This window comes from Phalacrocorax carbo, chromosome 6 (genome assembly GCF_963921805.1).
Source record: "Phalacrocorax carbo chromosome 6, bPhaCar2.1, whole genome shotgun sequence".
In the NCBI taxonomy this organism is placed as follows: Eukaryota; Metazoa; Chordata; class Aves; order Suliformes; family Phalacrocoracidae; genus Phalacrocorax; species Phalacrocorax carbo.
The window spans coordinates 44,441,157-44,465,493 of NC_087518.1; the positions used below are offsets into that span (position 1 = coordinate 44,441,157).

General features: G+C 39.5%; 1 protein-coding gene across 10 annotated transcripts in view; it reads left to right on the forward strand.

The window, feature by feature from the left end:
• The window catches only part of DAB1 (DAB adaptor protein 1), a 477,466-nt gene that overhangs the window by 329,496 nt on the left and 123,633 nt on the right, over positions 1–24,337 (forward strand). For 7 of the 10 annotated variants that reach the window (XM_064455005.1, XM_064455003.1, XM_064455002.1 and 4 more), the window contains one exon: positions 2,323–2,435. The exons of 1 other annotated variant lie outside the window; for it this stretch is intronic. The gene's annotated coding sequence lies outside the window, so the exon portion shown is untranslated. Of the gene's footprint in view, positions 1–2,322; positions 2,436–3,280; positions 3,517–19,607; positions 19,630–24,337 lie in introns of those variants that run through there. 2 more of the 10 variants (XM_064455001.1, XM_064455007.1) reach the window with 2 other exon arrangements.

Sequence of the window (24,337 nt, forward strand, 5' to 3'; positions counted from 1 at the left end):
TGTGATAAAAATGATAATCCCAGTATTCAGTCTCGTGCATCAAGGAGAGACATGATGAGAGGCCACTAAAATGGCTTTTGCAGTAGTGTTTTGGGTGGATTATGCATGGAGCAAGACCAAGATTTACAAACAAGAAGTTGTATAATTGGCTTGTGAGATGAGCTCACAGACAGGCTGTGTAGCTGTTAAACTAATTTATGGATCAAGGTGTTCCGTACAATATTAAGAACCTGGTTGCTCAGTACTGGCTCTGAAGAGGGAGGGGAGAAAAGCTTTCAGAACTGCTATAACCTCTTAGCTTTCCTATTTTCTTCAAGTAGACCTTTCCAGGTTGAATTTTGCATGATGCTTGATCTGCTGCAGGGTCTGGCTACTGAGCAAAGTAATCATCTCACCTGACATGAGTAAGACTTAACCATGGGCAAAAAGTCGTTCTGTAACAGGTTGTTGTAGCATCAGGCTTCTATTTGCAGGATTTCTTTCTGTATTTCTTAATGGAAAAAGGAAAAGTTCTGCATTACCTGTGAAATGTTGAGCGTTTAAAGCTTTCTGCTCACTAACAGATTTTTAGTTTCTATTTTTTTCCCCATAAACGTCTCTTCTTTCCTAAATTATTCTATCTCCTCAGAGCAATCTTCAGCAAAATGTGAAGACAGATTTACACCATAAGCAGTATATTGTCCCAAAGCTGAGATTTGCATTAAGGAAAACATGATTGTTGTGATGTAAGGACAAAAGGTGGTCTTGCCCATATTGCCGTGTTTTTCCATAATTTATGTATTTCTTTCCTCTTCGTTTCAAAGGATTTCTTTCCAGTCAGGAGTTAAATGGACCCATTGAGTGTTTACATTTATGCAAATGATCATTGTGTCACTAGGGTTGCAACATTAAAAAAAGTGCCAGATATTTTACATGCCTTTGAGTATTAAAGTGGTTACAATTACCTACATAAAACGAGTTGCTTTATTAATTAATTAACTTGGAGAAAAAAGGCTAGTGACCCTCTGAAGGAATATCAATAACTGAAACATTAATTATGCAAATAAGAACTGTCTTTACTGTTCATTATTCATAGTTTAACATGAAAATTGCCTTTTAAAATAATGCTTCATTCATATATTTCAATAAATGTCTAATCTGCCTGGGCTGTCACTTGGATCTAGATTTTGAGACAAAGACTCTGTGGTGACATTGATACAGACAGACTGCTCGTTGCTTGTGGCACTTTATTCAAGTCACCAGTACCCAGTTCCTAATTGCTGGGCTGGTATTTTTTTGAAGGCTTGCTCTCTGAGGCAGCAATCCCCTTTGTGAATGAGTTCTTGCAAAATTTGTATTCAGTGAGACAGTTACGATTTCATAGGTGAGAAAGGGAGGGGAACAAGCAGCAAAACATTTGAAGAGCTTTTATGACTTCCTCGTGGTTTCAGTAGGGAGGCTGTAGCAGGGTTCTGAGTCCTGTTTGAGGCTGGTAAGTTGTGGGGTTGTCTTTTTCTTCAGCAAGGCAGTAGCCATAGTACCATGGCAAGCAAATACCGTAAGAAAAACAAAGTGAGACCACATGTTTGATTACTCTGAACTTACGCGCTCAGTCAACTCACTGGTCCATTTTACATTTTGAAAATGTGACTATATGCGACCTGTCAAGTGCTGCAGGTGATTTCATGCAGATTGTGAGAATACCGTCCTTGTGAAGAGGTCTGCCTTTTTATTTTCTGAAGTTTCACAGGGTTTGTTAGCAAACTCTGAAGGATTTCTTTTTCATATCCCTAAAGACAACAGTCAAAGGTTTCCAGGTCTACTTATCGCTCAGGTGTGTCTAAGTATTCCTACAACAGGAGACAGAAGAGCAGCTGTGTTTTCTTTTTCATTAGCTAAAAGGCTGTGCTGCAAATAATCTTGTTTTTGTTTTGAGTGTGCAGACAAAAAGTAGTAGCTGTGCAGTCCCAGAAAATCTTTTACTCTCCACTCCCACATTCAAACATACCCACTCATAAATGGAAGACATTAAGATTTCCTTTTTTCTCTTTAGCGCCCTAGAACTTGCTATGCCAGTAGCAGAAAGGGCTGATGAAGAAATATGTGTCCCCCACCCTTCCCTTGTAGCACGATGAATTGTGGAAGTCCTGATTGAAAATTCTAATCACAGCCTTGCAGTCCTTCAGATCACAACCCTTGACAGTTGATTCACTCCTTTTCATGCCTGCTCCCTCTGACTGCTTCTGGTGCCTCTTATGCATGAGTGTATCGTTAGCACACAAAGCATGATGGATTGGTTGGGGTACCTCTATCCTTAGAACCTGGGAAATGCTTCTTTTTCAGAATCAAAGAACCTGTGTGTGACATCGTCATGAATGAGAGAAGAAAGTAATACAGTATTGGATGTGCCTGTTTGCTGCCACTGTTTAGAGAGAAAATGATGCATTATGGGGAATGTAAGTATATGGTCTGTTTGTTTGGGTTTTTTTACTCCTCTCTAGCAAATGATGCAGAAAATCATGGATCTTAAGCAATGCACAAGCTGAGTCCTGGAAATGCATGGAAGTTGTAATACTTTTTGGAAGTCTGAACTGTAAACACTTCCAAAATTCTATTTAAAGATCAGCTTGTTTATGAAATCCCTTAACTTTGAGCGTGATCTGATGACCAAACTGATCAGGAATAATTGGCTTTGGTTCTGACTGTGGACTTCATTCACTTCTGTGATTCTCTTGTATAGACCTTTTCTACAGGAAACTTTTGCAAATGTTTGCAACTGCTAATGCAGATGTTAAGCTTGCAAATGCTTTTATTCATCTGTGTGACTTGGCCTGTAATGTTTCAGTGAACAAGACAGTTAAGCTTTGGCTCCAGTGAAAGATTGATAGGAATAATTTTTGAATGTGGTATCAAAACAAAATGAAAGTATGTCAGGCTCAAATACAGAGCTCTGATGCATCATGTGATCTTGTAATAAATGGAAGAGCACTACAAACCTGACAGATTTGCAAGAAAATGTTTTTGAATTTATGATGATTAATTTTCAAGATGAACTGCAATTAAAGAAAGGTTTTAGTAGATAGTTAGAGAAGGTAAGAGCAAGCAGCTTTCTGAAATGAAAACAAGCAGGTCATGATAAGGCTGCCTTCACTTCCATATCATGCTTTCTAAAATTTGTGCAGTGAGTAAATTGATATTCTGGCTGCTGCAGCTGGCAATAACAGCTACTCATGCAAGTGTAACATCTCATGGAAATTCGACTTCTTGGATTTGTACTGTTGCTTTGTACTGGTTGTCTCAGAAACAGGAGTAACACAAAGCAGAACGGAAGATTTTCTACCAGGACTGGTGATTCTCTCTGAGGCATCAAAACAAAATAGCACTGAACCTTGTGAGGAAACAGAAGTAGCTCTGTAGTTCCTTGAGAGAAAACCAAACTTCTCTGAAACTCAGCATGTCCATTCATCTTGAGCATTTGCCACTTGAAGATTTACTTTGTTTTGCATTAGGACAGTTAAATGCAAAGAATATTATTTGGTAAGATATAAACTGATTTATTTAAACATTGTTAGACAGTATTGGGCTAAAAACATACCTTGATACCCTTTATACTTAGCAAGAAGTCAGCCATACATGCCAAGAGCTTAAGTTTTATTTGTATTGATTTAGGCTTATTTTTAACGGTAGGGTTCTTTGCTTTACTTCGTTCCATTTCATTGTGTTTGCACAGATGCCTTGGCAATCGACAGGTGCAGAATAGCTGTATGCACCCATTAGTACAATGTAGCTGCTGGCAAACCTGATTTAATGGAGTGAATGAAGGAACTATACACTGGGACAGATCCTGGATCCAATGTAAATTGGCACAGCTCTGTTGCACCAGCATAGCTGTTTTGAAGTTGTTTGTTCCATGCTGTTACAGATCAGAAACTACATTAAACTGAGTGACAATTTGCATGTTAACTCTTTCTTCAGTTCTTCAAATTGCCACTTGAAGACTATCTTAAGTAGATACAGGCTTTTACGCATATACACACGCACATACAGAGACCACCTAGTCAGTATATAAAGTAATGTATTGAAACAGTGATATTGGTTTGCTGCTTATTTGGGCCTGTGTTTAGCAGTTTTTCCCTCTGCAAGGTCTCTTTCCTGTATCTAATGTCACTTGTAGTATCAATTCCTGCCAAATGCAAAAAGGTAAAATGGTATCACTTCCTAGCAAGTAGCCTTACTTTATTTCAAGAAACTGCATTGCTGTGAAAACTACTGTAACTTTTGCTCGTGTCAGTTTGTCTGCTTTTTTAGTCAATACTATAAAAATATGTATATATATATGCGCTGAACTGGTGTTTCAGATGTTTATTTTAAAACTAGGTACTGAAATAAATATGTATGCATGTAATTAAATGAAAGTACTGCTAGTAGTTCATGCTTTGGCAGGACCTGATTGTGCTCAATATTTCTTTGTATCGGGTATCTTTTTAACAACTGAGGCTGCATTTCCATGAGCAGCTCATTGCTGTTGAAATGGCAAGCCTTACCTGCCTCCTACACGTGCCGGACTGTTTTTTGTTGGGTCTCTCTGGTTTAACAGCAGAGAAGACACGTCTGTTAGAAGATGTGAGAAACTTTTTGAAAGAGAGGACATTAGGGAGGAAATGGGATGCATTGTGACTGAAGGTGAGAAAGAAAGGAATGAGATTTTATGGTGTGTTTGGACAGAGTCCTAGCTTTGTCTTAGGCCAGGAGTGAGCTTTCTGGTTGGACATGGGGGAAAAAGCTTTGGAAAGGATATGAGCCGCACTTTTTCAGAACAGGGAAAAAAAAAGTTTGAAGTATCAATGTTGTGTTATTTTGAAACAGCTAAAATGCATTTAAAAGGAGATGTTAGAGTTTTGATTAACACTATAAACCTGTAGATGGGAATGTATTATGTTGGTAAGGAGTTACGTGGGAAACCCCAACAATTTTCTGCCAGCTGTTAATTTGAGGCACTTTGAGGACACCAGACCTGCAGCACCTTCTCATATGTTACCTTCTTCATCCTCAGCAGTCCTCCCTCTTCTCTGTTAAAGAAACACACTTGATGGTCCTAGAATTTTCCCTGGTGCCCTTGGGGCAGTCAGTATGCAGCTCAAAAGCAGTCTTTTGTCTATAGATTATAATTTAAGTTCAATTGGTAGATAGTACAAAAGAAAAATTCTATAAGCCATTTTGGTGAGAAATAATTTTGAACAGGGGTTACTGTCTGAAGATAGATCTGAATGCACTTGCCCATTGATATTGCATGTTTTCAGCAGAGGTGCATGCCACAAACAAGGTCCCTATCTTACTGTGCATAGAGAGAAGAAAAATCAAAGCCCATCTATAGAGGTTAAGGATCCAAAGATAAAATGAGTATAGTAAGCGGGTGAAGGAAAATAATACCAAAATAGATGGAATGTATACTGTATATTGTGTTTGCTGCCTTTAGTGCACTTCATAATGGCTTTCAAATGCAAACAAGTTGCTTTGGTCCTCAGTCATTAATATCAGGGATTGGTTTTGCCCACTGAGATTCCCAAAGAATAACCAAAATCATGCTGAAACTGCATGTTCTTTTCCTCCAACTAAACCTAATGTCTGTGCTGGGGGGCAGCAATCTGTCCTTTGCAGATGCTTGCAGTTGTGTGTTTTATCAGGAACCATAGACAGGGAATGCCTGTGTTTTGTGCTTGTCCAGAGTGCATGTCCCTTTTCAGATGGAATCAGTATTTTTAGGGGGAGTATCTTTCATCAGCACATACATATTTTCATGTGTTCAGTAGAGATCAGCATTAATTAGTTTCTCAAAATTAAAATACATATGCATTTCCAAAAGTTGAAATGCACTAGGTGAGACTTTCAAAACATCCATAAGAAATTTCACCATGCTGCTTCTGTCATTTATATGCCTTCCTTAGATACCAGGATTGTGACATTCAAAAATGCGTCAGATTATGTTCTGTATCACTTAGCTGGATAGCCTGTACATTTACTGCTTACTATTGCAAAGTGTTACACAGTCATCCTACATGGGCTTGTTTATACTGGAGCCGTTTTCCATTCCCACTGAATGCTTTGTCCCCTGCTCTGGAATTGCCAGTAAACTATTAATAATTCACTTTCACCAAAACCTGATTTTTTCACAATCTTAGTTTGTTTTAGGAATGATAATACTCTGGAAGACTTTCATGATCATGACTGATTGGTTACACTGTGGCATTTACATTTGGATAGAATTCAAAGTTTCTTAAGCATAAATATTCACAAACATATGATGTCTCATGTGAATGTGTTGTTTAGTGATTCTGATGTCTGTTAGCACCTGACACGAAGTGACCAGAAGTGTATTCATTACTTTCAGTAACAATTGGATTGTATCTCTTTTGCAGTTTCTGACACGTTTAGCTATCAAATAACCTGTAGTTATTTACCATCTGAGCCAATAAAGCTTTACAAGTTTTGGAAGTTAATTCAGAGAACATCTGAGTTGTACTGAAGAAGTTCTATATGTAGTGGGCTGGATTATACTTAAGAGTGTAATTTGTCTTAAGGGTGATTGTCTTAAGGATTTCTATTGTATGTAGTTACACACAAAATATAGTGATCTAAAGGCATTAGCAAAGTAGGGAATTTTTAAAATAATCTTTTCTCAGTTATGTGTTTTGCATGTGTTATCTTAGATTTTTCTGATACGTTCTAATCAATGAAATTTCATCTAAGTATTGTGTTACATTAGCATCATCAGAAAAGATGTCATAAAATGCATGTAAGGATGTATCCAAATTACTCTTTATTACTGTTTATAGCTGCAGTTCTGGCCTTTGTAGCTGTATGAAAGTTAACTTTAATCTAGGCAGCAGGAGTACTGCTCATGGGCCAACTGTGACAGCTCGGGTCTCAAGGAGACTATGCAAGCCTGCCCACCACTGTCAGTGCTCACTCTTCACAACCTTATCTTGGCTAGTTCAGGGTCTGTCTTAGTTATATTCACACGAGCTGCAGTCCTATTACCTAGACCTATGTGTAGATGATTCTTCCTGGAACTGGAGATTTAAAATGCAAACTCATCAAATTTTAATGTAGCTGAAACTAAGCTAGTTTATGGCTCTTCTGTGTGGTCTTGTGGTGATCCTGTTTGTGAGGGTTCTCTTGCCTCCAACTGCCAGCTGACAGTGACACGTGTGCTGAGTTTCATTGACTTGTCTGGGGCTTTGCACAGCACTGGAATTGGTCTGAAGAAAGAGCTGCAAGATTTTTAATTTTTTTAAAAATATCCTGTAAATATGCTTCACTAAATAAACAATGTGGTTTCTGTTTTTCAAATTTTAACAAATACAGATTTCCTGATGTCCTTTGCTTGCAAATCTACTGTGAAGGAGGCTTCTTATTTACGAAATAAGATGATATTTATGGTAACTGTAATGCAAGTAACTTCTTAGTACAAAATAGAAAATACTTGTAAAACTATATTGATGTTTGTCATTAGTATTCTGAATCCTATCAAGACGTGCCTAAATTATATTCACCTCAGTGACATAACTTTTTGACATTTACAGACGGGCCTTTGACTTCATAGTTTGTGACCTGCATATCCTGGGCTGTATCAAATCTGGAATCTGCAGTTTGAAGATGGAGTCCATCTGTGTGTGCAAAAAAAACCCCTATAAATTTATTTTTAATAGTTCACTATAAATAATGTTTATACCTTAAGATAGTTCCCATCTGTGATGTGTTACCAGTATTGATACAGTTATTAGATTAGAATTATTAGTTATTAGAGTATTAGAAATAATTTGAATTAAAGAGTCGTCATAAGTTACAGACCTTATGTAAAAACTTCTGAAGATAATGGAAAGACTCACGCTGGAGTTAGCTGACTTTGATCTCACTGTATGTTATTTCTTCTGATACTTAAGGCTGTGGTTGTGCAGCCTAGTATGCATGAACCACATTGTAAGAATGAGGATTTAGGATTTTAGGATTTGTCTAATATTCTGATATGTATCGTCATTGGATGAAATGAGCTAAGTTGTTAACGGAGATTTTAGTTTGCCTCTTGATTGGAGGAATATTTTTCTTCCGAAGACTGAGCATAAAGTATTTAATCAGGTTTGTATGTATTGAAATTTTCTATTTGGCAATCAAGCAGCTCATACACACACTCTACTTGCTCAAAGGGAAATTTGCATACTTGAAAGTTTTGTGAAGAGACTTCGCATGTTCGTAAAGTTGACCATGTAAACTCAGTGTATGTGCCTCGTGGTGATTGCTGGGAAAATAAGAAGTGCCAAGAAAGCAGAATTTCCATCCTGCTGTGCCATTGTTTGGTGTCAGTTACGAAATCATTTTTACAAAAGGTGATTCAGTATTCTGGCTTCCTTTTTAACTTGTATCTTGGCAAATACAGGCAGACCAATCAAAAGAGACACTGTCTGGTTACATATGAAGTCAAGGTTTGTGCTTTCCCAAGGAAACATGGATTTCTATATAGACTATTTTACACTCCGTTACCAGGGTTTGTTAGATATTAAAAATGTGATCCATAATAAAAATGAGACAAATGTTTTGATATGTTCATCTGTTAAGCAATAATCAGTGTGGCCTGTCTTAAATGGTCTAGACTTCCATTTTAACATCTAGTGACAAAGTGGAAAGGCTGTACAAATGTATGGTACTTTAATTAATAGGGGCAGTATTAAGCTTTGAAAGTCCTCTGGAGCTTTTGTCTCTGTTGGAGCACACTCTGTGTTGTGAATCTTCCCTAATAGTTAAAGCAAATGAACTAAAATAGCCTTTGGGCTATTTTGTTGCACCGAGTTGTTGGGAAAAAATTAATCCTGTGCCATTTTGCATTTGCTGTCTGTGAATCAAACTGTGAAAGCTAATTTAAAAACTTTCACACTTGGCTTGAATGAGGACTGCCAGTGCTTGGAGAACGTTAAATTGAATGCAATTAGCTCGCAGTGGGCTAGCTTAGATATACCCATCAGCCTCAAAGTGCCCAGACTTAATGACTGCTCTGATAAACTAACACAGAGGTTACAGAAAAGAATTTAAAGGCGTTGAGTTTCTACCAAAACCTTACCCTGTATAGAACAGGTCATTGAAACCAAAATAGTTTGTACGCTGAGGGGTAGGGACCCCTCTTGCAGAGTGGTGAGGGCCTGTGGAAAGTTAGATACAGCACAGTGCTGCATCCATGAAAGGGAAACGAAACAACTGATGAAGCTGCTGAGAAATTTTAAGGGCATAAATAATGTAAGTATTTGTAAGTATAATACCTTGTAAAATAAATAAAATACTATTTATAGTCTCTGAAGTAGTTGGGTGTCATAGATATTTGAAGAAGAGACAGCTGGTGCAGCTATGGTAGAGTGAAGTCCTGGGATGTTTTAGGGAATGATGGCTGTACCGGTGCTAGTGTTTGAGTTTGGAAAAATAATGTGGTTTTGAAGTTAATCTCTTAATTGTATCTGTTTTATCAAGTGCTGCATCAACCTGTAATGAAGATATGAGGTCCAAATTTAATTGATAAAGTGAAATTCCATGCTCAGTGTGGGAGTTCCTAGTAGCTTTCAGACTGCATGTGAGCAGATCTCTGCAGATGCTCTAGAGCTAGGGATTTTAGGAAAAGGGCTGAAGAAGAAAAAGGTGATCAACAGTTCAAGTTGTGAGAAGAGTTATCTGCAATGACATTGGCTGCTACTCTGAGTATAATGCCTCATCTCTTGGGAGATGTGATGTTTGTCAGCCACAGTGGACTCTGGCTTTTGGGATACCATTTTTCCATTATAACATGTCAGAATATGTGTTTGGTTTCTCACTCCATTTTCTTGGAGAAGACTGCCTGCAGAGTTTTATCTCCAGGTGCTGAGTGACATCTCGGCTCAAGTTATTCTGTGAGGGTTGTAGTAAGTGACCACTGAACTTCCCAGTGGAGAGAGACCCTGATGGTAAATTGAAAAGAACTGAGCCTGTAAATTAGCATTTTACATGTCATCCATTCTTATGTGAGTTGTGCAGACAACATTTTTAGTTAATGAACCCAGCCATAAGCACTATACACATTTAGCATGTTTACAGTGGTAGCGTCCAGCCAAAAACTTCCATTAATTCTTTTTGCATGGATACTGTGTGCAAGAGTGCATACATTTATCTGTGGAATTGTATATATGTGTACACTATTAGTGTTATGCAGAGTTAAGGCATGTATAGTCATTCAAAAAGAACCACTGGAAAAGTTTCATTATGCATGTAAATATATTCAGCAGAAGACTTAGCCCTTTAATGTGAAGAAAGGAAAAACTATGCCATTTCACATGAGGAATCTTTTGAGCTATAGTATATGCGCAGTCTGTTTTCTGCCCTTCCTTTCTTGAAATTGTTGCCCGAAATATTATGGTGGCATGCAAAGGCTTTGCTCTAAGTTTAATTTTAAACTTAATTTGCTTGAGTGCTGTCAGGGTATTTTTAAATAGACAGTAAAATTGGAACTTGGTAATATTTGGCACTCATTTTCAATAGAAATGGCATTCAGGATACAACTTTGGCCTCACAAGTAAAATAAGATGAAGTCACAGATGTTAATGATGATTTTTAAATATTGTCAAGAACATGTAAATATAACTTTCGCCTTGATTTGGTTAGTTATATGGGCAGCAGTGGGGAGGGTTTGTAACAGTCATATACATAGAAAGCCGTGAATGAACTCTTTCAATCTGTTAATCCAAATGTTCTTGAATGGATAAAAATAGAATCAAATTACTGCACATATAAAAATCTGGGAATTACTTACTGAGCTTCAAACAATTGTTCTTCCAACAATATCCTGAATATTCTTGTGTTTTGGTCTCAAATAGACTGGCAGAGGGTTACTTTGTTGCTAAAAGGCTAGGCATCCTCCCCTGTGTTTGCTTATGCTCTGGTAGTATCAGTTGTTCTTCAGTTACACTTCAGCCCTGATTGGAAGGCTAAGTCTTGATGGAAAAAAAAAAATTAAAGGCTTTTATTAATATGAAGTATTTGCTTTGAGAAGGTCTTCAACCTGTTAATACATTTGCTGCCAGTATAGCTTTCTCTTAAATTGTGGCCACCTTTGTGAAGATTTTTGTGAAGGTCACCGTGGATCTGTCTCGGTTTTTCTCCTTGCGTTGTTTCGGAGCCGTTCGGCTCTGATGGGAGGCCGTCCCTAGCCTCATGGTGCTGACTCCAGTGCAGGTTCAGTCCCTGCGGGTGGACCCAGCGACAGAACCGATACGCTTGCTTCTGCTCTTATCAGAGCTACAGCATTATAGCAGAGCAAAGCATAAATCACAACGGGACACTTCTGCTGTGGGTCTGAAGGCATGTGTTCCGTTCAAAGTCATCAATCTGGAGAAAATAAAAGGAAAATAAAACCCCGTCCAGAACATAGACAGATGTCCTTTCTTGTCTATTTGAACCAGAGGCTGTACTGCAGGTGTTCTGAACTTGCCCTCGCAACCCCTCTGTCATCATCTTGGGCAGTTACAAGATTTCGAGCTAGCGTCCTTGCGGGAAACTAATCTGGCAAACAGTCTTGCCTTCTTTAACCAGGCTGCTTCTCAGTGTAGCCTGGTGCCGGATGTGCGCAGCAGCAGTTTTATTCCCAGTTGGTCAGTTTGCTCAGGTCAGCCCTGTCGATTGACTTGCCAGAACTTGTAGGACAAGCACCCTGCCGCCCTGCTTTCTTGTCAGTGCTGTACGTGAAACCAGCTGGCTCAGGAGTGAGCATGGTACTTTGTTGTGCATTTGAGGTGGTGGTAGATAGAGTACAGTCAGTCTTCAGTGGTGTATAATTTGTGGAGAGGGGCTGAAAGATAAAAGAGAAGCTTTTTTTTTCCTTTGGCTGAATGTCACGTTTCCCAAGGAAAGTCTTTGGCTCAAAGATGGACTAGTGTGCCTTTGTGTGTTTGTTTTATTTAAGAAAGTAGTCCATTGCTTATAATAATAGAAGCCCTCTGTGAGCATTCAGGGCCTCAAGACTGTTTTATCTTTCCAAACACTTTTTGATACTGTTTTGACACAAACAGACCTGAAAGTCACAGTTACAATTGGACCTCCTGTTTTTCTTTCCTGTCCTCTGCCAGTCTTGTTAGAGAGAGCGTCACTTCTGCCAGACTGTTGCCGCATATTGCTAAAGTAACTTTTGCAGCAGTAGGTGCTGAAAGAATGCAGCTTGCAAGCCGGGTTCCACTGTTGCAGTACGCCTGTGTTGCCTCTTTCTCCGGTATGTTATTGCGCACGTACATAAAAATGTAAGTTACTGTTAACAGAGCCAAGCACATCAGTAAAGAAATGCTAAAATTAATATTGTCCAGATGGAAGATAACTGAATGCAAATCGTGTATGCAGTCACCTAGTAAGTTTTCTTCCCATGTAAGGTCTTAGTGCAAAAGAACAGATCTGTGCTGGAGGATCAAAATCAGCACTGCAGATAAAGGCAGTCACTGTCTTCAGGAAACTTTGTTGCTTAGTGAGCATGGCAGGAGGAGGAAGGGGTGATTGTATGCCGCAGAGCAGCAGGACAAGGTCTTGGAGATTGAACTGTGTGTATCATTGCTTTTGCTATGTGGTGTGGAAGATTGCAGCTCTAATAGATGTACTTTGGTTTGATAAAGTTATAAGAAGCTAAAATGAGAATTCATAAGGGGAAATGTCCAGCAACTTTTAACAACACGTGATGTTACCAAACACCATTATAATTAAACCAGAATACCTTGTCAGTAATGAAAATAGGAAAATCTCTACAAAAATGACCGAAAAGGCTAATAAAATTCTTGTAAGAATGTTATTGTTGTGTTTTGGGCTACTGTAATGTGCATTTCTTTGAATGGATTACCAGAGTTAATGCATTGAATATAATGAATTTTAGCTACTATGTAGCCACATGTAGCTTCTGTACATCTACAAAATAGAAGTGTAGTATTTTATGTGACTGTGATTGGAAATTAATCCAGAAGGTTTGTCGATGATACAAAACTGGGAGGAGTGGCTGATACACCAGAAGGTTGTGCTGCCACCCAGCGAGACCTGGACAGGCTGGAGAGCTGGGCCAAGGGGAACCTCATGGAATTCCACAAAAGCAAGTGCAAGGTCCTGCACCTGGGGAGGAACAACCGCATACACCAGTACAGGCTGGGGTTGACCTGCTGGAAAGCAGCTCTGCTGAGAAGGACCTGGGAGTGCTGGTGGACAGCGAGTTGACCACGAGCTGGCAACGTGCCCTTGTGGCCCAGAAGGCCAACGGTATCCTGGGGTGCATTAAAAGGAGTGTGGCCGGCATGTCAAGGGAGGTTATCCTCCCCCCTCTATTCCACCCGTGTGAGGCCACATCTGGAGTACTGCATCCAGTTCTGGATTCCTCAGTTCAAGAGAGAGAGGGAACTACTGGAGAGAGTCCAGTGGAGAGTTACCAAGATGATCAGGGGACAGGAGCATCTCTCTTATGAGAAAAGGCTGAGACGCTGGGGTTTGTTAAGCCCAGATAGAGAAGACCAAGGTGGGATCTTATCAATGCTTATAAATATCTAAAGGGTGGGTGTCAAGAGGATGGAGCCAGACTTTTTTCAGTGGTGCCCAATGACAGGACAAGGGGCAATGGGCACAAACTGGAACGCAGGAAGTTCCACCTGAATATGAGGCAAAACTTCTTTCCTGTGAGGGTGCCAGAGCAGTGGCACAGGCTGCCCAGGGAGGTGGTGGAGTCCCCTTCCCTGGAGACATTCAAACCCCACCTGGATGCATCCCTGTTCCCCCTGCTCTCGGTGTGCCTGCTGAAGCAGAGGGGTTGGACAAGGTAATCTCCAGAGGTCCCTTCCAACACCTACCATTCTGTGAAAGCTCATAAGCATAGTTTGCAAAAGCAGTATTTTTTAGACAAGGAATCCAGCTTTTCTTCCCTGATCTGATATGTCGGTAGTCTTTTTTCATTGACTATTTCTAGGCACTATTTTGTACTATTACCAGTGTCATAATCCGGAATCTGGCCTTCTTGCTTGTTGTGTGGAAAAAATATATCTGAAGATGGAACCCAGGATGCATGTTTTTAAAACAAACAAACAAACCCCACCTCTGTGCTGTTTTAAAATTAACGAATGTGATGTATCTTGGGCTTTTAAGAATCTAAGCAGGATGAAGAATTCAGTGCAGATGATATTGCAGAAAAGCTTTGCAAGAGGAGGGCAATCAAGTAGGGATAATTAGAGTTACTATTTAAATATGCAGAAAGCAAAAAGCTTATCTGGAAAAGCAGAGTGAAGTTTTAACAGCATAAGACTAATGTAAGAATGATTTGCAAGCAATAAAATCACATCTCCCTGACTGTGTAAGTACAAAATAATAACCAATATTGAATAATGGAAACTGTGATAGTCTGGGTTATAAAGCCAGTGGTATGTGATTTTACCATTAGATCTTACCTGAAGGGGATAGATTGGTTTAGCACTGATAGAGTTGAGCTATATGAGGATTACAGGTATTTGTAATGTGTGCGCAGTAAGGGACAGGAGTAATTGCTCAAGATAATCTCTTAGCAGTTAACTCGGAATAATGATATGAAGCTGGCGCAACCTCTGTTCTTGGGTTCTACTTCTTCCTCCAAATCAGTCTGAATGTATGAATGTCTCTGAAGGAAGGAGATGTGAGTCTTAACTGCTGGCATCATTTTAAAATTCTGAAGAACAGCAGAAGAATGTTAAGAACAAATCCTCCTTGGCAGAGAAATGGATAGAATGGTTGTCAAGTTCTTAATCATCTCTGGTTTTTGTAACGCTCTCATTATTTTCATTACTTAATTTGAGTGGGTAAGACAAACATCATGTCTTCCAAAACTAATATTATTGCTGCCTGCTATATAATCTGTGGAATTGAAAAAAAAACCCAAAGCAACCAAACCAAAACAAGGCAAAATGTTGAAGTGACACATGGGCAGTAACTTCGTTGAATGTGTATTTATCTGAATGGCTTTAGTTGGGCATCATCTGCAGTCTCATCATATTGTACTGAGAGCCTGTCTGATTTCACAAACTGGGCAAGGCCAGGCCTACTTAATGCTGGGCGTCATGAGGAAGCTCCCAAGGCACTGCTGGAAACACTGCCATTCAGGAGCTGACGTTTTTACCTGGGGCTTAGCTAGAGGGCACGTGGCTGCCCAGGGTGCCCTGCTCAAAGGAGAAATAGAGCCGCAGGCCTGACCACTGGTAGTTATTTGATTTCCCATGGTCCTTTCACAAGGGCATGGGTGCTTAACCCAGTGGTCCTGGCTACCTTCCAAGTAGAGTAATTAAATTTTGCATTCCTAAATTCCCTCTCAATTTAATTGGATTAGGTATTCTTTACCTTTTGGCTTTGAACTCGGCTGGCTAAACAATTGTTTTTCATTGTAACAGAGTTTTTATTTCAGATTAGATTATATGATCCCTGGATATAATATACATTGTTTTAAGTGTTCCAGGAGTTTCAGGAGAGCAGTGTACAAGGGAGATCAACATTTAACTTAGATTTTTAATTGGTTTTCTTTGCTGTACGGAAGTACACTCATTTGTTGGTTATTTCTGATTGCTTTCTCAATTTACAGGCCTTGTTGAGACTGTATAATCAAAGACAGTTTATAAAAATATTTTAGATCTTTGCTGCATCCAGGAGACCCTCTGTGTGTCTGTGTGTGCAACTTTCATCTCACTTGTGTAGTTGGTGAAATCTAGGACATCACTGGAAGTTTAGTCTTCAACATATATTCAGATGTTCACCTGCTCATTGGGATTGCTTAGTACTTTGCAGAAACAAGCTTGTAAACAAGGGAATCTTTCGTGTTACATCTCCTCTAAAATAGGCTTGGTTTCTAGTGTGCCAGTAACTTCTGTTCAGGTACTGGAGCCTAAGTAATTGATTTTTCAGTTTGCGCCATTGCACAGCATTTTAAAACCCAGACTGCATTGTTGATGAGTACTGTGATTCTGCAGAAATTTTAATTAGTGAACGGTGATATGCAAAAGACAAAGTAATGAGAGTGAATACATGGTTTAAATCAGACAGGTATATATTTGTGGACAGTACAAATCTTTGATATGGATAAAATTCAGGTTAGTTCACTTAATGATTCACCTGGCCTTAATGATACCTAAATTTAGAACCTGCAAGCACCAATGGCCTGTAATCAGAATATGTTTTGCCCTGCATAAGGTGGAATTCTGTTAGTCAATTCACATTAGCCAAGTCTGAATTCTGTGTCTGGTTAGATTTAGTTGCACTCTGCTGATGACAGAGCTCCGTTTGGCTTTTTGTTTGACCTGGGTATGTGCATCTTTCTTAGTGCTGTCAATCTTGTCTTATGTTGCTCAGTGTACTCCTGTTGCTGAAAAGTCCAAGATCTATAGCCCTTGATTAAATTATAGAGTACATTTCCTGTACTATTTACCTTTGGGCATTAGGACTTCTTTTCCTGCAAAATAACCTGGTACAGGATTTTGTGGGAGTTTTTTATATCTCAGAAAACTCTCAAAAGAAAGTGGGGGGGAAGTAACAAGAAGACATCCAGGCATACCTTTCTGGGAAAGTCTTTAAAAATGTAGTAGTAATGACCCACATCTGCCTTTTTTTGTTGTTTTTTAATTGGGGGATATATTTCTTGTAAGTAGTTGCACAAGAGTCTTCTAAAAAAGGAGGATCCCACCTGTGTTATGGACTATAAATGTGCTTTCTATAACGTTCTGTCCCCTTTCTCTGTATTAATTCCAGAGGACTGCTCTAAACTGACATAAAGCCTTTTTGTTGTGGTCTTGATTTTGTTGGTATGTAAAGAGGGAGGGTAAAAACAGCATCCTGTCTTTCGTCCTTCTGGATGAGGATTAGTCATGATCACAGCGGCAGAATAATGCAGATCTTAGCTGCTGGGGTTCGGGAGGGGGAAGGGACAGGCTGTAGGGAGAGCAAAGGACATAGGCTCTCTTTACTTCCACATGCCCCCTCAGAGGCACTGCGCTTAATGGAGGAGTTGCAAAAAGCAGATTCTCAGAAATTGTTTTCCCTCTGTTGACTTAGTGGATCCCCTTGTATTTCAATTTATGCTTGCTGTCTGCCAGAAGCATTCATGGACTTCATGTGCACTGTCCCTTACTGCAGGATGCAGCACAGTACTGTCTTCACTGTATGAGAGCAGTTCGTATTAAATAGAGACACAGATTTGCTGTTGCACCAGCTTACCTTTTTCTTTTTTCTAATTAATTTTTCATGCATCTTATGTTTTTCCCTTTAATGCATTCAGTTTACCAGTAAGACTCACATGCATACACAGAGCTTTTACATGGCTTACTTGTTTTCATGATGATGCATTAGGCAACGGATGCCGAAATGCTGCTGGCTGAAAGGTACACAGATTTAGACCGGTGACTTTTACTATGTCTCTGTAGATAGCCCCTAAATGCCTTGCAGGTCAACTGTTTTTGAAATGGATGAAAGTGCGCTAATTCCTTCAAGGTAAATCAGGATTATGACATCTAGGAAGAAGAAACTGCCAGACAGCTCATGAGCAATATAACTAGGAATGACCCAACAGCATCTCTAAAGCTTCCAATAAAATTGCCTGAGGAGTCTGCCAAGAAGCCAGATGCTGCTGCTGGAAAAATACCTTCTGTAGCTTGGCATTTGTCCTGTAATTGCTTCCAAGAGAGAATAAACTGTAGCATGACAGTAGAAGGTGAATGGCTTCTCGCTGCATGCTACTTGGGTGATTTTTAAAAATGTTTAGAAAATAAGCACAGTTTTGTCATTCATTGCCACTCCTGCAGGTCCATATACTCATTTAGCTGCTTAAGAGTTACCCATCTGAATAATCAAGAGCATCTTTCCTCCCCCCCCCCCCCCCCATTTTAGCCTGGCAGTGGCTTGATTTTTCTTTTTAAGTAATTCTTTTTACAGGGTCTCTAACCTGATCACTTAGCTTTTGATTCTCTAAGTGTATGATGTCGTCATGTAGACCTCTTCAGTTGCATGGGTGGAGACCGGTGTGCCTCCTTGTATGGATGTTTCTCTGCATGGAATTACAATACAGAAAACAACACCTGGCCCACGCAGTTTCAAGGGTTAGATTGTTGGGTGGGTTTTTTTCCCCCCCCCAGTATATTTTCCAGCTATGGGAAGAGTGCTGTCTTATTATCTAGAAACGCTGCTGAATCTTACCCACGAACAGAAAATGCATAGAGCCTGACTTCTTATGGGAGGCGCTTCCTCCCTTTTGAAGTGGTTAACGTTTTTCCTGATACAAAGCAGAGGCATTTGTGGAGCAGTGTATAACATAATCAGATACAAAGGCACTGCATTCACAAATGAGATGAGAACAGATAAGTGAATTCAAGAACATTATTTATGGTTTGAAATTGCTCCAGTAAAATCTAGCAGCCATTCTCAGATACTTCTGTTTGGTTATTGTTCAGAAGTCTGCCTGCTGTTTGTCTTAGCAGTTGTGTGGAATTACCTTCATGAGTGACATTGTTGATTTGAAGACTGGAGTATGTAAATGGAATTGTCAGAAGTATTTCTGTAGGTAAAACTAATTTACTAGACTAGTTAAAATGCACATTTTTGTCAGTTGTGGAACGACAGTGTAAAAATAATTTTTGGTTGTATGTGTAAATTCACACAGTCCCAGAAAGCTTTTTGCTTTTTCCCCTTTGCTCTGCTAGTCAATGAACTTTGGTAGAAGTCTGGTGGTTGGGTTTGGTGTAATAAATCAAAAGTCCGTTTACAGCAAGGTGAAGTCCTCTGATTAGTTTGCCTAATACTTAACTGTCAGGGAGCAAGGGCTGAGTGTTGAAAAATAGCAGTGAATAAAGATCTTGGCATAGGGGTTTTTTTGTTTTTGTTGACATTAGGAAAGTTTGCTTTGCTATGCTGTAATGTCAGGAAGCATTCAGAAAATTGAGGGGCATGATGTGTAGGTTAACTCAGGTGACTGAGCAAATCTCAAAGGGACCTGAAAAAGTTGGTGCAAAATTCACATCTGTTAAGGAGGCCAGTATAAAGCATCACTTCAAGCTCTATTTCAGATTTCAAACTTTAGCTTAAGTTGGATCTTGTGTAGGTATTGTGCTGTATTTTAGTTAAAATGAATGAGAGGGTGAGTCCCAGTTCAGTCTCACTTGCAATATTAAGTCATCTAGAAATAAAAAAAAAAAAGAGCTCAATTAAGATACTTTTTGTAAAGGACAGGAGATTAATAAGTTATCTTCAACTTACTGTGCCACTTCAAAACATGCTGAGCTGTCCAGGATGCGAGACATTTAATTCCATAACCTTTTCTTCCAATTAGAAGGCACAGATTCTGATTGTGAGGAATTTGCATTTAAATATAAAACATGGTGTCTCTGACTTTGCTTTTACCTTCTCCCTGGTGATGCTCCTGACTGCATACTTCTCCCTTTCCTTCAACGTGATTGCACCACTGCGCTTTAGTAATCATTTAACAGCTCTAATTACAGAATACTGTGATCCCAACTGTGTACTTTGTCCTTTTTTCCTTCTTAGTCTTCACTTTGTTTCTTTGGTGTCAAGAGGATTGCAAAAGAGCCGTTCTTCTTTGCAAAACTAAATTCCAAAGACCCTGCTTTGGTAATGTACAGATTTGCAATTTCTTGTTGCTTTAGAGTTAATGACATTGAACTTTAGACATATAGAGGTTGGTTGGACTGGTGTTGTTTACATCAGTCATGCCGGCATAACTTCACTGACACTAATGCAGATACACCAGCATAAAATTGGTGTAACTCCAACTCCATTAAAATCAATGGAGTTACGCCAATATAAGTCAAATGTAATGCTATTGATTTTGTGCTGGTGTGACTTTATTGACTTTAATGGAGGTAAGGCAGTTTTCTGCTAGTGGAAGTCAGATCACAGTCAGGCTGCGCCTGGGCAGTGTTTGTAGCAGTTGTGAGTTTTGTTTCTTGTTTGTTTTTACACAGGGCTACCAGAAATTTTTTGTTTTCTGCTTCAGGGTCAGCAACGTAGTCATTTGGGTATAGTAAAGTCTTGGCATAATGCAATTCATATAGGAAAAGCATTTAAGTAATTTGCTTTCACTGTGAGCACAGGGAATCTCTACTAAAATCTGAATGACCTACTATGTTATCTGGTAACACAGCAGCCTCTCGGTATTGAAGGAAGGATGTGAAGTTTTTAAGCCTGTTTCGTTCAGCGGCAATGCTCTTTTTTTGTGTAATACCCTGCAAAAGCTTACCAATAGCACTTTGAGCAGAGTTTCGAATGTCAGAGCAGAAAAATATGCTTAAAGGAACAGTGCGCGTAGTATTTATATGCCCAGCACACGGGGGTTTTGTTACTCATTTTCAGCTCCCTGGGCTGGAGTTGCGTTCCCGGCTGTACAGGTAGAGGAGAAGCAAACACGAGCTGCCTTCCCAGGGTCTGGTGGGAGAGTGCAGGGAAGTCTGTGTCTATCTAACCTTTTTCAGGACTGACTTGTTTCGTTCAAGGCTGCAAATGCACTTGTCCAGCAGACTTGCATGCTTTCGTATGGAACTGAAGGCAAACAGTGCACCACAACTGTTTTTAATAACTGTAATTTCCATTTTGATTTCCAGCCTTTAATTTTCTGTGGCAATAGATTTGGGGTTTAATTCTGTCTATTCTAGACTTGCAAGACTCCTGAAAGCAATGCTGCTCACACTGCCCGATGATGCTCCCAGGTATATACCTAGCTCAAAGAAGAGAGAGGCATTAGCAAAACCTGTGACAGGGACGTTAAATGTTATTTCACAGAGCTGAAGCCGATAGCTGACTGTTGGAAATCAGACTGAGACCAACTGGAGGGAACGCAGCAGCACTGGAGTTACGCAGCACTAGCTCTGGCCAGCAATAGAGCAGAACAGGAAAGAGCAGCAAGTCCTACGTTCTCACTGCTGGGTGGGGTTTTTTGGTTTGTTTGGGTTTTTTTCTCTTTAAAAAAAAGTGCGGTTATAGAAATTCTTTTAAGAGGATGCATTTCATGTTGAAAGCATGGAAGGAAAAAATGCAAATATTCTTCTGTTGGCCTTTAGCAACTCGCTGAAATCTAGCGTATTTTCTTAAAAGTATCTGAATATCCTTCTTCAGAGAAATTATTAACGGACAAAATGTAGTTTTTCCCTGAATGCAAAATGGGATACTTTGAAAGTATATTTCAAAAATTCTGTTACAGCGAGGTCGATGTGTTCTGTTTTGCCTTTGTTTCCAGAATTTTGTCCTCTATAATATAAAATAGAAACTAACTAATAAAATGGAATGTTAGTAATTTCCCATTAAAAATGTTGATGATATCAATTCATTCCTGTGAAAAGCATCATTTTAATCCAGTCAGCATTTTCTTGTGAGTCAAAAATTCACAGCACTTCTGGTGAATAATTGCTGAGGTGGAGTGTAGTATTCACCACTACATGGAGTGATTTCCAGGAGGAATTTTAGTAATTATTCCTGCTGTCATTGGAATACTAATAAACATCTTACTTTAGAAATATTTTATAGGTCAATTTTTTGGCAAGATGCTCTTCTAGTGGTAAATCAGCTTCAGTGATGCTGTTTACACCATCTGAGGAGCTGGGTAGCATGCCTGAAACATGCCCTAGAGACAGAATAATGAAGCATATTGTAAACCACAGTAAATCTAATAAAATGTGTTATTGGCCTTAGTTACATGTTGTGTTTTTAAAAAAAAAAAACAACAAGCTTCTTGTTTTCAGGAGACACCAGAAGTATTTTATAAATACAAATAAACAAATAGGAACTACATACAATGGGAAAATCAGTGTTATGGTTTGAGTACTAAGTAGTTTTCTGATGTCGGAAGAATTAAAAAGGGTTAATCAGGAAGTATTGGTCTGGTATCTTACTACAGACGTGGTACAGACAGCATAATAAAGCACATAAATCTGCTCCCTTCATCTTTATGTATAGAAAATTAGAGGTGGAGGGGAGTACTGGCTCATTTTAGGGCAAACAGAAGTATGAGATACGGAGGCGGTTGAGTCTCTGCAAGCTGTGTAGCTTAGGGAGGTAGGAGGAGGAGGAAGTAGGGTGCTGGGTTTCAGAGAGGCATTTGCAGTTTGCAAGGGGAGATTTGAGGAGCTAAACCGGGCACTTGGCTTTCCACATGTCTGCTGAGGGAGTTAATTTTTGTGCAGGATCTCAGTTTGTGCGCGTGAACAGTAAGCTGCCTTTTACCTTTACAAGCTACAGAAATATCGGTAAAGAAATTGCAGGAAAAAGCAGTGATTGACATGCCTTGCCATGACAGAAAGTCATTTGACTTTGTCACTAGAAACAGTTTATTATGCTGTTCTGTGGGCAAATGACAAAACTAGACTGTTGCATGCACCCAGTCCCTCTTCTCTAACGGAGACTGTTTTCTTTTGTGGGCTAGCCAGAATTCTAATTCATGAACTGGCTTAGATTTTGCTGCTAAACATATTTTTACAGAATTTGCTTTACTGAAGTATCTACACAGGCATCTTCTGTTTGCTTGACTTCTCATTTTCTTCTCTGTGTCAGTATCTTAAGCACTCTCTTTTACCTCTTCTTCCTCATTTTCTGGTTCTCATAGGCCCTTAATTACCTGAAATGTATCACTGGGTTTCGGACCAGTCCTTGGGTTTCAATTTGGAATTAGTGCAGTACCTTCTGTAAAAGATCAATACTCTGATACCAAGTAGCTTCCTGCAGGATGTTCACCAGACCTGACCGTTAGGGAAGTGAGCTGATGAGTACAAGATAGCATGAGCAGCTCCAAAGGATTTCATGGCCTTCTCTCTCTGGAGGGTGTAAAGGGCACTGGTGGCAAGGACGGGTTTTTCCGCCATCTGTTCATGTGCAGTCCCACTGAAGTTCTGTGTGTTAGGCTTCATGGTCAGATGAGAAGTTGACGAGTAACATTTTCCTCCCTGGATAGCAGCCCTTTGTGCTTGAACTGTTTTCAGTTTTCCAGGGTCGCAGCACTTCTAAAATAATTTGGTCACTTACATTTTGCTCTTTCAAATGTTTGGGCTTTGTTTAACACTTGCAAAATCATGCGCGTCGAAGTTCCCTTATGGATAATTATATTGGGTGCTTTGGTGGAAAGGAAATGAATTGCAAGACTTCAGAGGTATAAAAGCAAGAGCTAAGGATGGCAGCATGGTTTTTGTTTTGTCAAACCAGGCTTTGGGAGGTACCATCCTCTTGTCAAATCCCACTTTAGGGCTGTGGAGAACTTAAATACCATGGGAATGCCAGGCCTTAGTTACAAATCCTTTCTAAGACTGCTTTTCCTTTACATAAGCAGATGGAAAACAGTTTCAGGGGAGGGAACTTCTTAAGTTTTGAAGCCCTGAAGAAAATTAATAAATTCATGTATTTTAAAGCCAGAGGGGAAGTATGATGATCATCTTGTCTGACCTCCTTCATAACTTGGGCCAGGGAAAGTTGCCTAATAGCCCCTTCATGAGATCGCTCAAGCGTGGTTGAAAAGACAAATGAGTTGACAGAAGTTGTTGTTTTAAGAATGCACGGGGGAGGCGGGTGGAGCACGTGACTAATTTCCCTGCACATAAAAGGTCCAGCCTGTGTTAATCCTAACAGCAAAGTGAATTTATGAAAATATTTCTTCACTAAGGCTTTAGGTTTTATGCCGGTGTAGGAGTAATACAAAATGCAGGCTTAAGACTTCTCTTAGAATTAAAAGCCAGTTAATTCCAGAATGCGCTGATTGTGTTCCTGCTGTAGCCACTTAATAAGGGAACAGAAAATGTCAGCATTTTGTTAAAACTAAGAGTTCTGAATCCTCTTTAGGAAAAGCTGTGGCATGCACATAACATTGTAATAGCTGGAACAGTAACAAGACACCCAAGACGACTGTTAGAGTGGATACATGTGAGATGATGGGTTTTCTTTTTTAAATGCAGCTAACAAAATTTTGTCTTTAGAGCAGGGACAGAAATGTGGCAGAGCTGATCAAAGAAAATAGCATCTTATTGATAAAATACATGCTGCAGTACTTCCCACAGTCGGAAGACCGTAGTATTTAACAACGGTGACCTAGATTGGAGGAGACAATAAAAGCTGTTGCGGTGAAGAGCAGATTGACTGCCATTCTCATCTGGGTAATAAATGGCTGAAATATGGACAGTATATGAAAGTTTACTAATGTAGCTTACATAAAGACCTACACTTTTGGAGAAATTGTCTCTGTAGCAAATTTGGTTTGAACTATAGCTTGCTTCTGACAGATGTTTATGTGCTCCTTTACAAAGACAGCTATTACTTTATTCAAGGATCTATGAGCCTGCGAGAG